Source organism: Thermobia domestica, chromosome 15 (assembly GCF_964235325.1).
Source record: "Thermobia domestica chromosome 15, izTheDome1.hap1.1, whole genome shotgun sequence".
In the NCBI taxonomy this organism is placed as follows: domain Eukaryota; kingdom Metazoa; phylum Arthropoda; class Insecta; order Zygentoma; family Lepismatidae; genus Thermobia; species Thermobia domestica.
The window spans coordinates 101717670-101733740 of NC_137468.1; positions in this window are offsets into that span (position 1 = coordinate 101717670).

Sequence of the window (16071 nt, forward strand, 5' to 3'; positions counted from 1 at the left end):
CAAGAGCAGCCTTAGAATTTTAATTTTGGGTATGCCCGCAGAAAGCACGTAACTTTCGTCGTAATCATTTTGCTTTGCTTTGGAGAACCATTATTTTCAGCAGCAGTAGTTTATGTCATTTATTAAATAATCATCAACCATTAATATAGGCCTAATTAAATTTTTTATGTATTAGTTTTTTTTTTTTTGCTTTGCAGTAAGATTACATATTTATTACCTTTTAACGTTTATATTTTTCAAAATTTTTCGATAGGACCAGGTTTATCCTCTGGTTATTTCCATGCAAGGAATTTATTTACTACACTGAAACCAAATTGCAAATAACTTAGCTTCTGTACTTAGTTTTTTGAAGCCAGTAAAAGGCATTACTTTTATTTCATGAGGGAAAACGTTGTAGTAAGAGTAAATTACATTAAGTCTCATGTTTTCCTTGCAGACATCTTCGTTATCTGCTTAATTACTCTGAAGACATGGATGTTTAATGACTATTATTGTGTCTTCAACTACGGCAATATGGAAGTACTGTCAACTATAACAAGAATTCTCACGAGAAAACATGTTCCATTCACTGCAAATAATCGCAGGTTAAAAACAAGATAACAATGTTCGCGACCTTTCACGATTCACATGAAGAAAAGAGTTCTCGTTTCCAAGACTTTCTATGATGCACTCCCACAACAAGCAATTGATAGGTAAATTGTTTCCTTTATACGCTGTAACTCTTCATATTGTTCGCATAGTTAGAAAACAAAAGAGAACAATGCACGTCGTAAAATGTTAAAATAAATCTGTGTATCTAATAAAGGTGTAAGTACTTGGAATTTTCACGATATTTGGATGACATTGAGGAACTATGGATTTTTTTCCCCTCTTTATTGCATCAAGATATTTCCTGGTTATACGTATCTATATGCAAATGAAGCTCGAAATATGTCAAAGGCAATCTTCAACGAAACTGACGCAGTCAGTGACGCAAGCACTACTTCACTTTTAAAACCAAACACGAAAGGTTTCGTACAGGGTAACTAAAATAAAACGGAAAGTATCGTATTTACATACTAATTTCTCTTTCCTTTAAAGAAAAATATTTTGTTACCTTTACTAAGTTGATTTTGTGAATATTTTATTATTATAAAGTGACAAATACAGATATAGCTTGCATAACGAAGTTAATTGGCTCTAAGAAACGCCTGCGCTATGCAGAACTGCATTGTTATAGGTCTATTCACAATAAATCAAGTTGAATTTGTTCATCACAAAAATCTAGGCTAATAGACAAGTTTATTATTATTATTTTTTTAAAAAAGAATAAACTATATAATATGGAAAATTCTTTCAATCATATAAAAGTTGTAAAAATCTTGAATTGTAAATGAAAATGAAATCTTTGTTTTACATCCACAGTTATGTCCTGTAAGCTTCAGGAGACAGACAATTAATAAGAGTGAATGATTGTGGAAGGAACTGATGAAATTAGGATCCGGGGAACACTGAGAAAGCCCGGGAACACGATATTGATCGCCATGAACTGGAATCGAACCAGGAACCCCTCACAGGAAAAGTGATTGTTCAACTACTAAGTTAACGTGCTTCCATTCTTCAATTGTAGTTAATATAATCATATCACGGACCAACACTCGAGTCGACTTACACAATATTTACATCTCTACATGCATACGTTTATTTACAATTTTCATTTGGTTATTTTAAAAAATGTGAATTGGCAATTTTATTACCAATTCGCAAATATGTAGTCAGTGGTAAACTGGATGTTCTAACGCAAAGGATATTTTCAAGGGGAACATAAGCTATCCAGAAAAAAAAATCAGATTAAGAGATTACGTAAGAAATACATTTCTAATAATGGATCAGATGGGCCGGATGAAAGCGTTCGGGAGGCCGCAAGACCGGCTTTTGCACATGGCTGATTTGAAGTTTGCATTCTTAGTTACATTACTACACTATTATTATTATTTTTTTTTATCTCTCGACTATTAGCATTTTTCTCAATTTGCATGTGCTTATGTGATGTAGCACTTACGGTTCCACGTCTATAAACTAATGAAATGAAATGAAATCTGTGAGTTTTACGTCCTATGATTATGCCAGCTAGATTAAAGGAGACGTTGATGGTGAGAAATGAATGAAATGGTACAATGAAAAAAGGGGAGGAAACGGGAGGAATCTGAGAAAATCCACGCACATAGTGTTTCTCCACCACAAAGTTCACTTGGCGTGAGTAGGATCGAACCAGGCACCCCATGCACAAAAGATGAACGCTCTACCACCGAGCCACCGCTGCCCCCGTTTCTAAACTAATTTTAGAAGTAAAATTAAATAATACTATTGGCAATAAAAATATTTGGATGAGGGAACATTATAGATAGTATGAAGTGTTTTAAAGCTTAAAAAATAATAAAATAACACTGTGCAACATGAAATCTGTCCTTTACATGAAAACATGTTTTTCTTATGTATTTTTGCATGAGAAAATCGAATCTGCCATACTTTTTATGTATCACATACCAATTTTGTGAAAATTTGAAAAGTTTGAAATTTTGTATTGTGAAATACCGTATTTTTACGGTGGTCATGAAATATAATTAATGATTGGTTTGGTAATTGAAATTTAGCGTTTTTTCAGCAGTGAGGCTATATGAGACGTGATCCTACAGTTTAAGGTAGAATCCGAGCCATTGTGTCGTTCAATGTTCTCCTACCGGGAATCGAACCCAAGATCCCATGTACCAAAGGCGCGCGTGGTATCCAGTAGACCAGCGGGTAGGGCAAAAATGTGCTTAAGATAAAAGATGTTGCAAATGTAGTATACCTTAAAATATACTCTCATTTAAAAATCATCCAAGTGACAATTTTTCTTCTTTACAGAAGGAATAATTATGCTGTTTAAAGAGGTTCTCCTTATCCCCCAATTTTCTCCTACCGCATACGAGTCTTTTTCTCTTATAATAGGGAGCGCTAGTTTCTCATATTCCCCCTCACTCTTTACCTTCATTTTAGGTAGTAGCAAATTAATATCTAGTAATAAACAAGTTCAGATTTATGTTGCCTAAATCTGCTGCCATGTGTTCTAGCATTTGAATAATTTCTGGTTCGTGATGTTTCGTTAGGAGTGGTCGCATTTGTCGCGTTGTGTATTTTTGTGGTAGTGTGTGCTCTGCATCTGGGTTTCAAGAAAATGTTGAATAAATGCACACCTTTAGTTAAAAAAAAGCTTATGAACTATACTTTAGATGTAGGGTTGGAGACTAGGGTAAGTCTTGGGCCCCGCACATATGTTGCACTACGTGTTCCAGGAATTTGAGAAACTAGCTACAAGGAAAACGTAATTTTATTAAATTTGCTGTTCCTATGATTTGGCGCGAACAAATAGATAATGTACTGTCTTTACTTTTGCTTGACAGATGTAAAGGACTTTTTCTCTAAACATCAGATTGAGTACCCTAATTTAAAGTCAGCTATTCGACCAGTTCCCCACAGCGAAAATCTTTCGGTTTTATGAAATTTTACCTTTTCAAAAGCCGGTTTTCGTTTTTTTTTTTTTTTTTTTTTCAAAAATCGATTTCGACAGCACTAGTAGTAAGTGATGATCACGGAGAACGGTTTCATCAGGACATTGTCACATTTGAAAAGCACTGCAGTGGAAAATGGATTAAAAGTATCTTGCTGAATATTGCTGGTTTATCGTCAGAGAGATTCCAGAAGATGTCTACAAGCGTAAGCGATCAAACAAAGTATTTTAAAAGGTAAGTCAACAAAATTTAATGTTAATGTAACACGCCTTCCCAGCCTACATTAAATAGTAAATATACATAAATATGTAGGCTACCGTACATTTGGTATAATGTGTTGTGGTCTACCCAACAAAAGCGAGATGTGATGGAACATTTTGGTTTCCACCAATGAATTCAGCACCTGTCATTTAGTTAAAATCACGTAATTTCATTTGAAGGACAGAAGAACCAATTAAATTTGTTGCACAGAGTAATTTGAATTTTTACCGTATATCTAACTTTTTCATATACAACACTTTATATTACTTATATTTAAAATTTCTTTGCGTAAATCTGTCAGATTTATTCCTATTTTCTGCAGGAAACTACAATTAAATACAAACACTGAAGCTTTTTATATAGCGAAGAAATATTGGTGAAGTTGTAGTTGGCCAATAGACATGGCGTAAATATACTCGTAGTAAAATAATGGTAGTCCATGATTGCTAATTTAATTTCAGGGACACTGAAACGATAGATAAAAAATCAATGGGCCCTGAAAGCAACTGCAATTGTCGACTTTCATTAAGTCTAAATATTCCCTTTTGCGAATATTAAACAGAACAGAAATTTCTATTCTGCCTGATCAAAAATGTGCTACAAAGTGTTGGAGGGTCATTAGGCATAACAAGATAACCACCGATTAAAGGATTATTATTGGAACAAACTTGCTGAAGCATAAATATTTAGCTCCCAAACAGGACCAAAATAAATATTTAACAATTGAAAAGGAAATCTAAAACCAATACAATTACTGTTGCGCTATAGTATAAATGTTCTAAAGTTATTGCTTTATTGTCGTGGTTTCAGCAATGATCGATGAATTTGTGGTTTCCAGGAAGGCAAAACAACAACTTCATAAATTATTCGAAGACACTGTGGAACAAGATGAATGAGACAATATCATGAAATGAAGACCACAAGGGAAAATAAGACAGGAATTAGACTAAATTATAACAACAATAACCCTTAGACCTCTTTGCAGGTTTGTTTGTATTTCTGGTTTTTATGACGGAAAGTTGGAAAAGAAGTACCATCAAAGTGAAATAAACGAATTCAATTTTACTACGTAAGGAAAACAAACATTAACCCTCTTAAAATCGTTAGACTGTAGAGTAGTTGAGATTGTTAATGATGATTACTGATAATTAATGGGGTACTTAATTACATTGTAACTGTTATTTCTGCCACCTGTTTTACTCATAAGGATACGAGCTACTGATTACATATGGAGACAATCTTTCATTCTCCCTCTCTCCCAGTCTCTCTCATAGTCATGTTAGCCATAAAACTTGTTGTCCTTGACTCTTTGGATCTAACAACTATACGAATCTTCATACTGTACCTACTTTATGCACTTCAATGAAACTTGGAAAATGTGTTCTATGACATGCAATATTTTTCAGGGTACCCTTCGAGCAAATATTTGACTCATTGTTTTTTTAAAGGTATTTTTCAAGAAAATTTTCAAAATTTATCTCGAATTTATGATTAATGTACGAACTATATACCTAACTAGTAACTAGGATGAATTATTTTATTTATTTACTAGCTGTAATCACTTATCGTTGTCGGGTCTTAATTCAGAACCTGATAGCAAGAGAGAAAATCAATTGTGACGTATTTATCCTCTAGTTGTGTAAGCCCACATATCCATAATGTAATGCAGAGTTGCATATATAAAAAGTAGTAGTTCTCACAAGAAACGGACATGAACGTGTCATCCGGACATCCGAATCAAACCTAGTATATTCGGTAAACATAACAAAGATATTCAGGCACAAAAAATTAGGTGCCATGGACAACGGAGTGAGTCCTTGGGGCCCATTAACCCTGTTAATATAATAAAAATCGTAGACTCGCAGTGAAATAGCTATTGTATCAACAGTGTTCATTGGAAAGTCATGGTTTATAATTCATTCTCTTCAGCATGAAACAAGTTTTCTAGAGGTGCTATATATTGAGGTCCATAACGTACTTGAACAGGGAAAACTGGGAGAATGTCGGGAAAATTCTCTTCAGAAATCCCTCTTATCAATTTTGGACCCCTCTGGAATGGCCCCAGGTAAAAGTACACAATCCAAATGTATCTCGAAAAATGCTATAGGGAATAAGAAATGTGTGTACTAAGTTTTATATTGATAGACAGAATGGTATGAGGGAAAAGCGTGTTTTGGTATACACACTGCCGATTATGGATTCAGTACCAACATGTTTCATCTCTGATTTGATTTTTTTTATATTGGAACTGATATGCATCAAATACCACTTCCGGTTGAAAGGTTAATTCCCATACAGGGGCGGACTGGCAACCATAGGGCCCACCCTGCTAAACTGAAATGAGGGCCCACTGTATAAAAATTTAAAAAATGTACTTGGCATTCTTCATATGTATTACATATAAAAGTCTATCTTCGAACCCATAAATAGTATCCCATATATTCATACAAAAGCAAAACATTAATTACAAAAAAAATCTGAAGTAGGAACATTTTAATAGTAACTCATACAGTGTATAATTGGCATCATTTTTTATTGTAAGCGCACACAATACCGGAATTGGTGCTTTCAGTTATTTATATAGTGCTATTGTTTTTTTATGTAATGAATTTAAACCATTTATTTAAACAAATGAATGTCATGTTTTAGAAAACCCAAAATATATACATGTGCAATAAGTAAAAACTAATCTCAAGTCAACTTTGAAACACTAAATAATTAAAGCACTAACAGAAATAATGTAAGTTTCTTTCCTCATAAATCAGTTCTAATATCAAATTGGTTGAAATTTTCTACTGAATTGCATACTGTAACCTAATATAATATAATATTTATATGAATGCCAGAAATGTATCCTAATATTAATATCTTCATTATGTCCCAGTTACACTCATAATTTTAAATATCTACCTAATTCTTTAGAGCTAGATACAAGATCGTCAATTACTTTGTCGTAATCAAACGTATATGATCTTTCTATGTATAAAAGCATAAAGTCTTCCAACAAATCTTGTCCAAGCGATGAACGCAACCGATTTTTGATCACTTCCATAATCGAGAAAATCCTTTCACATGATACTTGGGTACACGATAGTGTTAGAACATATTACACGCTTTATACAACGATGGATATAATGGACTATAAAGATTTAATTCGTGAAGCAGGTGCAGTGCACAAACTAGACGCACTTTATACTGTCTTGCAGGTTTGCATTTCCATTCATATTCCTCCTCACTCTCAGTTTCATTATCTTCCTCTTCTTCATTTTCCTCTTTTTCACTACTATGAGCATATTGCTCGCTGGCATGCTCATTTCTTAAAATATCCTGCTTTTTACATATTGGTGGATAATAGTCCCTATAATGACGAGCAAATTGGAGCAGTTCCTCTGTCTTCCACGACAAACGACACGTATCTGGTGTTCCAATAATTGAATTGCTGCTATCGGATTTGCTCTTTGATGTAATATACAAATAAAACACAAGCCGAGGGCAGCAACTTCATAGTAATTGTTTGAGGTTTGCATAAAACAATCGTTGATAGTGGCGACTAATTTCTTTTCGCTTTATCGCACTTAAAAAAACGAAGCCTGATCCGATTTCTTTCTTCGAAGCTTGCTCTGAGGTAGTGCTCTCAAACGGGTCGGGTTGACCCGACCCGACCCGTGACCCGACCCGACCCGAGTCGGGTCGGGTCAGCTCGGGTCGGGTTACGGGTCGGGTCGGGTCGGGTCAGGTCAGCTCGGGTTGTCGGGTCGGGTCAGTCGGGTCAGCTCGGGTCGGGTCACTCGGGTCGGGTTGTCGGGTCGGGTTATCGGGTCGGGTCACTCGGGTCGGGTTGTCGGGTCGGGTTGTCGGGTCGGGTTATTCGGGTCGGGTTGTCGGGTCGGGTCAATCGGGTCAGCTCGGGTCGGGTTATCGGGTCGGGTTGTCGGGTCGGGTTGTCGGGTCGGGTCAGCTCGGGTCGGGTTATCGGGTCGGGTCAGTCGGGTCGGGTTATCGGGTCGGGTCAGTCGGGTCGGGTTGTCGGGTCAGTCGGGTCGGGTTGTCGGGTCGGGTCAGTCGGGTCAGTTCACTTTGGCCAACTAAGTTTAGGTTGAGCTTAAACTCGGCTGGAGTCGAAAACTGCTGTTTTACACTAGCTGCCTAATTAAAAATAGCAATTTTCAATTGATTTTATAGAAACCATAAATCTATTTTGAACACCTGCAGCTAGTGTTTTTATGGTAAATTCTTATTTTTGTACTTGTGTGTACTTTAATTTTTAAATGTGGAAGATTGATTTTACCAATCGACTGTAATATTAATATCAATCGACTGTAATATTAATATCAATCGACTGTAATATTAATATCTACGCCAATATGGAGTCTGGATTTAGAACAAAACTAGAAGTTGTTTAAGCAAGGCCAAAAGAAAGATTGGATATGGACGACCAAGCCCAAGCAGGGCCGCGGTAGCTCAGTGGTAGAGAATTCATCTCTGGTGCATGGTGTCCATGGTTCGATCCCAACTTGTGTTAAGTAGGCTTTGTGGTGGAGAAACACCGTGTAGTGGGTTTTCTCTGGGTTCTCCTGTTTCCTCCCACTTTCTTCATTCCACCATTTCATTCATTTCTCATGGTCACCATATCCCTTAGCCTCAAAGCAGAATCGAGGGACCTTAAACTCAGGGGTGTAGCCAAGGGGGGCCATCGGGTCCAGGCCCCCCAAATGGTTTCCTGCCCCCCCCCCAAATGACCAGCTTTAAAAACATCATAGTAAAATAATCTCGCTTCCTTCATTTAAAAGTAACAAAGTTATTGACAATTAATAATTTACGGTAAAATAGTATGGAGAAATATTGTTTTTCCATACCGATCGAACAATAGGATACATTTTTGTGACAGCAGATTACACAATTTACTGCGATTTATATTTGACAGTTTAAAGACAAACATTTTAACAAGGTATTATAAATACAGCCATAAAACAAAGGTACTAAACTGATTTGTAAGTACATTATATTTTTATATGCTTTAACAAGTATTTTAAAAGACAGAGAATGGAAAATTTGGTGAGAAACAATGTTTTTATTCAGTTTGGATTTCATTCGCTCTCTTTTATTTCTACTCAGTGTAATAAAATAATTGTTTTTTTTTTTTTTTTTTTTTTTGTCACGAATAATAAATAAATATTTTTGTCAGGAAACTATAAAGAAATTAAGTGAAATTTAAAGAAAATCAATCTCGTGTACATAGGTTCTGTATACAAGGTCTTAAATTTAAATAAAAAGGTAACCAAGAAAAGTTTTGTTGCTTTTTCACCCACCACCTTCGAACATCGATACGTCACCTAACCTGGAAGATCAAAAATAGTCCCCATCAACATCGACGACCTTCTGAAAACGTTCTGGAAGGCCATGGAATTCATCGCGGTAGAAGTTAGTGGGCCGTGAAACGAAGAAGGTATCAGGTGCATTTTGGACTTTTACTAGGGATTTGAATTGGCGGCCTCTAAGGTGATTGTCCAAAGAATGGAACAGGTAATAATCGGACGGTGCAATACCCGGGGAATATAGTGGTTGCAATATTGTTTCCCATCCAAGGCGGAGAATGGTGTCCTGAGTCATCCTAGCCACGTGGGACTTAGCGTTGTCCCGTAAACGAGGACCTATTTGCAATTCAGAAGTGATGGCTCCAGAGTTTTGAGTTTTTGTTGAGCACAGCTCAACTGCTGACACTACACAGTTGCATTGATACTCTGACCAGCTGGTAGCAGTTCCCGATGCACGATGCACCAAACACACAGAAGGACCTTCTTCTGGTACAGTGCTGGTTTCGGCTGTTTTGAAATCGGTTCATGGGATGCTAACCAATGATGACGGCGCCGTGGAGCTTCGTATAGGACCCACTTTTTATCATATGTCAACGCCCTGTCCAGAAATGGCTCCGAAACAGTAAATAAACCCATGCGACTGCCGCGTTGCCTTCTGGCCCGGAGTCAAAACATGTGAGACCCAACTTGTAGTGCTTCCCAACTTGATGAATGTGCTGCCGAATGGTTTCTCCACACACTGAATTGTAGTCCCAGTTCCTCTTTGTACGTACATGTGTTGGTCTTCTGGCATGTGGTGTTTTCGGGTGTTTGGTCATCGTCCTTAAACTGGTTAAACCATCGCTGCACTGTCCGCGTCGTCACGACACCCTCAACAAAGGCCTGGCCTACAGCGGCGTGTGACCTCCATTTGAACTCGTTCAGCATACATGCTCTTATGACGCTCTGTGGATGTCCCACGTTCCCTCTGTCTTTACGCAAGTTCACTGTGTATCTGAATTGCCACAACCAGGTAGTATGTTGGATATACCCACACTAACAACTGACGTTCGCCTTATCTCCACTCGCATTCAACTCACGGTGTGAGGTCCAATTGAACACAGACCTCCACGAAAAGGGACAGAACTTTCTGGTTATCTTTATAGTTATGCACAAAAGTATAGCGTTTGGTCCCGGGCAGTAGTTCTTGATTAAGCATAATAAAAACTATCTTGAATATAATTTATGGATAATAATAATAATAATAATAATAATAATAATAATAATAATAATAATAATAATAATAATAATAATAATAAATAAGATAAAATTGTGTTTTTAGTTTTCCAGAAGGAAACCAAAATTTTCCTTTCTTTTAGGCCTGAAAAACACTAGCAGCAACACATTTTTTGCTTTGTACATTGTAGCCGCCCCCCCCCTCAAAAACGACGGGCCCTTCCTACACGAACCTGCTGGCTACACCCCTGCTTAAAGTGAATATTTCATTTTATTTCACCAAGCCCAAGGACATCGATACAAGAACAAGATAAAGATTGGATATGCAAGACGAATTGCATAGTAATCGTGCTCTTGGCCTTGTTTTGGTGATCACCAAGTAGCGATGAGCGTATTTTCTAGCTTTCCGTATTGTATGAAATACCATAATCAAAATCACACTTGGTCTTCATTTGTACCGATGAGGTGAGCATTCTTGGCTCTTGTATAGCATGAAAGATCACCAAGACTACGAAATACAGGACCAAGACTTGACTGCAAGACAAAGAATAAGACGCAGTATTGATGACCAAGACCTAGGGAGCGAATTGTTTGAATTTCATTTGTTGGGCTGAAAGTGATGAAATAAAATTAGTACTTTATAATTAAATATCAACCTGTATTTTTAAATTCATATTATGTATCTTCTTACGTGCAACTATATATACTGTAAAATACGTTTTAATTACCGAGAAAGAAAAATCAAAGTGGTACGGGTCCCGGAATCATTAAAACCTATTTTGGAATGAAAGTTAAAGGGTTGGAAAAAATCACAGGTGTTCTCCTGTTTCCTCAACCCTTATCATTGTAGTTAAACGATTTCCTTTTGTCTCCGCCAAGAGACTCTTGCTACTGCCTTTCGAGAAGACGCCCTGCCGTCCCAGCAGGTGAGAACACTGACCTTGAAGAAAAATTTCGTCACATAGAACTAAAGAAAAAATAAAATAAAAATAAATAAATAAATAAATAAAAAATAAAAATAAAAATAAATTTCTCCCACGTCGGACATTGGTATCAGTTATAAAAAGAAATAACCAAACCTCAAAAGTGCCAAATATTCATTAAGATGCATATACAAATCCCCGCTTGATCTAGCTAGTGGTTAACGTGTAAGACTTCGGTACACGTGGTCCGGGTTCAATTCCCAATGGGAGTGCATTTTGGTGTTCACCCAGTGTTGTGACCATAGTGCTCTCAAACGGATCGGGTCGGGTCAGGTCAACTCGGGTCGGGTTGTCGGGTCGGGTCAGTCGGGTCAGCTCGGGTCGGGTTATCGGGTCGGGTCACTCGGGTCGGGTTGTCGGGTCGGGTCAGTCGGGTCAGGTCGGGTCGGGTTGTCGGGTCGGGTTATTCGGGTCGGGTTGTCGGGTCGGGTCAGTCGGGTCAGCTCGGGTCGGGTTATCGGGTCGGGTCAATCGGGTCGGGTTGTCGGGTCGGGTCAATCGGGTCAGCTCGGGTCGGGTTATCGGGTCGGGTCAGTCGGGTCAGCTCGGGTCGGGTTGTCGGGTCGGGTCAATCAGGTCGGATCACGGTTCGGGTCAGTCGGGTCGGGTCGGGTCAGTCAATTCGGGTCACGGGTCGGGTCGGGTCGGTCTTCAAGCCGACCCGACCCGACCCGTTGAGAGCACTACTCTGAGGACAATGCAGTTCAAAAGCGTTCCGGACCCACCTCCACTTTCCAAAATAACATCTACGAAACTATTGTTTCTTTAAAACATCGCCACTCGCCGGCTTGTAAAAGGACCGGAGTAGGCAATGGTATCCAAATCCAATAACAGCCTGAAATCTACTGTGTTTCTTATATTTAAAAAAAGTAGTAGTTAACGTGCTCGTTTATAACAGCTGCTGTATTACAAACTCCACAATGTTTTAGGGCCTGATTGTCTCATAGACGGAACCCTTTCAAGTCGATAAACGTGAAGAAGGATAAGATCTGTTCATGAAAGTTTAACTTTACGTCTTTTTTATGCAAAACACAAGTTTGCGGGAGTTACCCTGCCATATTTTTGATGCTGGTAGGTTTAATTGAGCACATCTTTTTAAAATTGGTGGAGGGGCCCACCTGTTTGGGGGGCCCACCCTGCATTTGCAGGGTAGCAGGGTGGGCCAGTCCGCCCCTGTTCCCATAGAACAAAAACAGTAAGAGATAGCAAGTAATGACTTAAGTGTGGGAGGAACAAAATCTATCTTTAATCTTATTTGTCTATTGCAACTAGTAGTTACAGATGTACTAAGTTACTTTAAGTTTGAGTATTGACTTCACATAATTTGGTAATCGACCGTAGTTTCACACTGTGAAACGAAACGTACCTGTTATCATGTTACTTTGATTAAAATGCATAATCTAAGGGAGAGCAGGGGTCATAATTCATGCACAAAATTGAGTAGCTCACAAACCCATCACGTTAGGAAAATAAATGTGGTATAGAACCCCTTAGAATAGAACCTTTCATTAACCCCTTGTGTACCAAGTTTCATTTTCCTATGTGAGTGCTGTAATAACAGGTTTCCATTTACTGTTAAAAGACTCTCTACACTGTTATATAGGGCACAGTTATTGTGCACACGCTAGGAGAGCATTCACATTACTGATTTAAAAAAATATGTACATTGTGAAACATTTGAACTGAAAAGAGGAAATTTTGATGTTCTGAAGGGATTTTATCTTGTTTCAGTTTGGCAACACTGACCGAAGATTAAATACAAAGTTCTCTTTTTCTTCTTTTTTTCGATCTCGAAGTTGTCAATTGTTTATCGTCAAAGCAAATACATATTTATCATAATTGAATGCTCCCTTAGGGCTGCCATCGACTAAGACAAAGCCGTTTTTTGTTCTTTTTTGGCAGTAAGGTTCTATCACCTAAGGAGAAATAGTAGAAGTAACTCGTGACTTGCACCCACTAAAAAATTTCATCATCTCCAGGATTAATACAACCCTTAATAAAGGATATGTTTTCATGACATCCCCATGGATGTCACTGGTATTTTGCAACGGGGTATTTTATAACATCCACATGAACGTCACTGGGACGCAAGGGGTTAAAAATAAACAGACCCATGTCCCAGCGTTTTTAAAAGTTCTCGTTTTAACGGGGACAAGGGAAGTATTTTCTATATTTTATTTCCTCACGTTGAAAGTGATGTTATCTGTTGTTTGTGATCGCATCACGAAAAAACGGTTGATCAGTTTGAAATGAATTTTGAAACATAGTTAATACTGCTTCGTCTCAAGTTTTTATCATGTTATTTTGATTAAAGAGCGTATTCTAAGGGATATAGACGGGTTCAAAATTTTAGTCAAAAATACAATATCTTAGAACCTTGTGAGTTAGGGAGATGAAACTCGGTATCTAATCTCATCAACAAAAATAAGGCGATATTTGTCTGAGTGATTTTGAAAATTTTCGTTTAAAGGTGTCATTTAAAAAATAAATTTTTTCTTCACTTTGAAAGTGACATTGCCTGTTGTCTGTAACCGCATCTCAAGAAAACAGCTGAACTATTTGAAATTAGTTTTGGAACAAAATGAGTATACCTACTACCTTGAGCAAACGGAATAGACATGGTGGAATTTTATTTCTTAATCAGAGTATTTAATGGATTTTTATCATTAAACTTTAATTGAAATGCATTTCGAAAAGGAGGGAAGAGGTTAAAATATCTACATAAACCTAGTTTACCTGTAGGAAGAACGGACTTTTTAGCTAGTCGATTTGGCTAGAATTTTTTTTTTCTTACATGAAGACAGATTGGCGAGGGGTAGTAGTATATAGATGTTTATCGACTTGTGCTGCAGCCGATTTCCTAGTAATGGCAGGATATCTATGATGACTACCATTTATTTTGATTTTGAAGTTGAAAGTAACTAGATTACCAAAAGGAATCGTATTCCTTTGTGGTTAACGCGCGTGCTTTTCGTACGCGTGCGTGGTTTCGGGTTCGATTCTCAGTGGGGGTCTTGCCTTGGATATAAATTCGAGTAGTCGTACAGATTCCATTTTAATAACTAGGATCCATTTCATAGAGCATCAAAGACGTTAAACTCGAATCAAACAAGCAATCAAAATAAATCTATAGCGTATCGATTGATCCATTTGATCTCGTTGTCGACTTGAAGGTATTTGGACTGATTGTAAAATAATAATAATAATAATAATAATAATAATAATAAAAACGATATCTAAATAGCCAATTTTGATGCTTCCAATGTATATCTCCTGTTTAGGGTTTCCTATGAGACAGGCATTGAGGATGTTTCGTTTTGAAAAGGTGTGGTAAGAAATCAGTGGTGCATGCAACCCCTTTGAGCAAGATATTACAGGAAAATAAACATTTAAGATATTAAGATATAAATTTATGTACAAAATTACACTTGTGTGGTCACGATCCTTCTCTCAAATAGTGCCTACACATACCACTGGGTCTGGGAGGAGGTACACAGTACGTCAACGTGTATGTGACACGTACCATGTCTGCAAAGTATGTAGGCCTGAACTTACTAGCAAGGCTGCCTTGACCAGTGGGTTAACTGGTAGGCAGTAAGGACTTAGGTTTGGCCACACAGTTGGCGTATTCCACTCCCTCTAGAAATAAGAGTTGGGGGTACACTTTGAAGGTGCATCTCATGCAAGAGGATTTTAAAGAAATTTAATGATTGAGGAACAACGGACGGGATGGTTAACGGTCCCGGTCCACAATGTAAGCCAAGTTGGAATGCACACGAGACGAGACGGGACATAAATTTCGCAACAAAATTCGAGTCGACACATCACTTTTAAAGCACATTTTCGAGACGTGATAGCCTCAAATCTTGTCTCGTGTGCATCCCTAAAGCCAAGCTGCAGCTTGCCGGAGATTGTGGGTGAATAATACGTGGCAGTAGACTACTCCATCTTTAATGTCCTGAAAACATATTAAATTGAGTACTTAAATCCCCCTTGATGAAATTCTTCGTACGCCACTGTTAAAACGGTATCGTCTAGGAAAGTGTATATGTTTCTATTGGAAGAGCTCTGTCTCTTCTCGTTTTCCGCCATGAATATTCTGTCATGTTTCGTCTCGTGGACAGTCCTATTCCTCTTTTTGTGAAAACTTGCACCTCTTCTCCACATACTTCCTGAAATTAGTGGTCTTGCTTGAACCATAGATTATTAAGTTGGATAGGTGATAATATATGGAAATCATTTCAAATAAATTATTAGTGGTATCACATGGTGTACTAGTGGCGCTGTCCGCACTCTAATTACGACCTTTCATCATATCTTTCTTTGGTTCTCTCACTCTTGATTCTTTAAGTAACCCAGCAATACAAACATGTTAAGTAATAAAAATCAATTGGTTGTATTTATAATGAATCAATATAGTCTTACTGGCGTCAAATCAATTAACAGCGACATTATAAGTTCGACCTTACCTTCTTTATTTGATGTTCAATAAGCTGACGTCGTTCTGAGGGGAAAAGACTTGTTCACAAAACTAGTAATATTTCTCACGCAGAATAAAATTCAAAATATGAATCTTCTTACTAGGACTTCACAAAAGAGCATCAAAAAACAAAATGCACAATACTTTTCTCATGCCTTTAAAACGATGGGAGAAAATAAAACATCACAATAGCTGTTTAATACAACAGTAGTTTGCTACTCTCTGTGCAAAATATTGCATAGAATATATGCAATATTGTATACGCGTACTACTACAGATAATTTAAA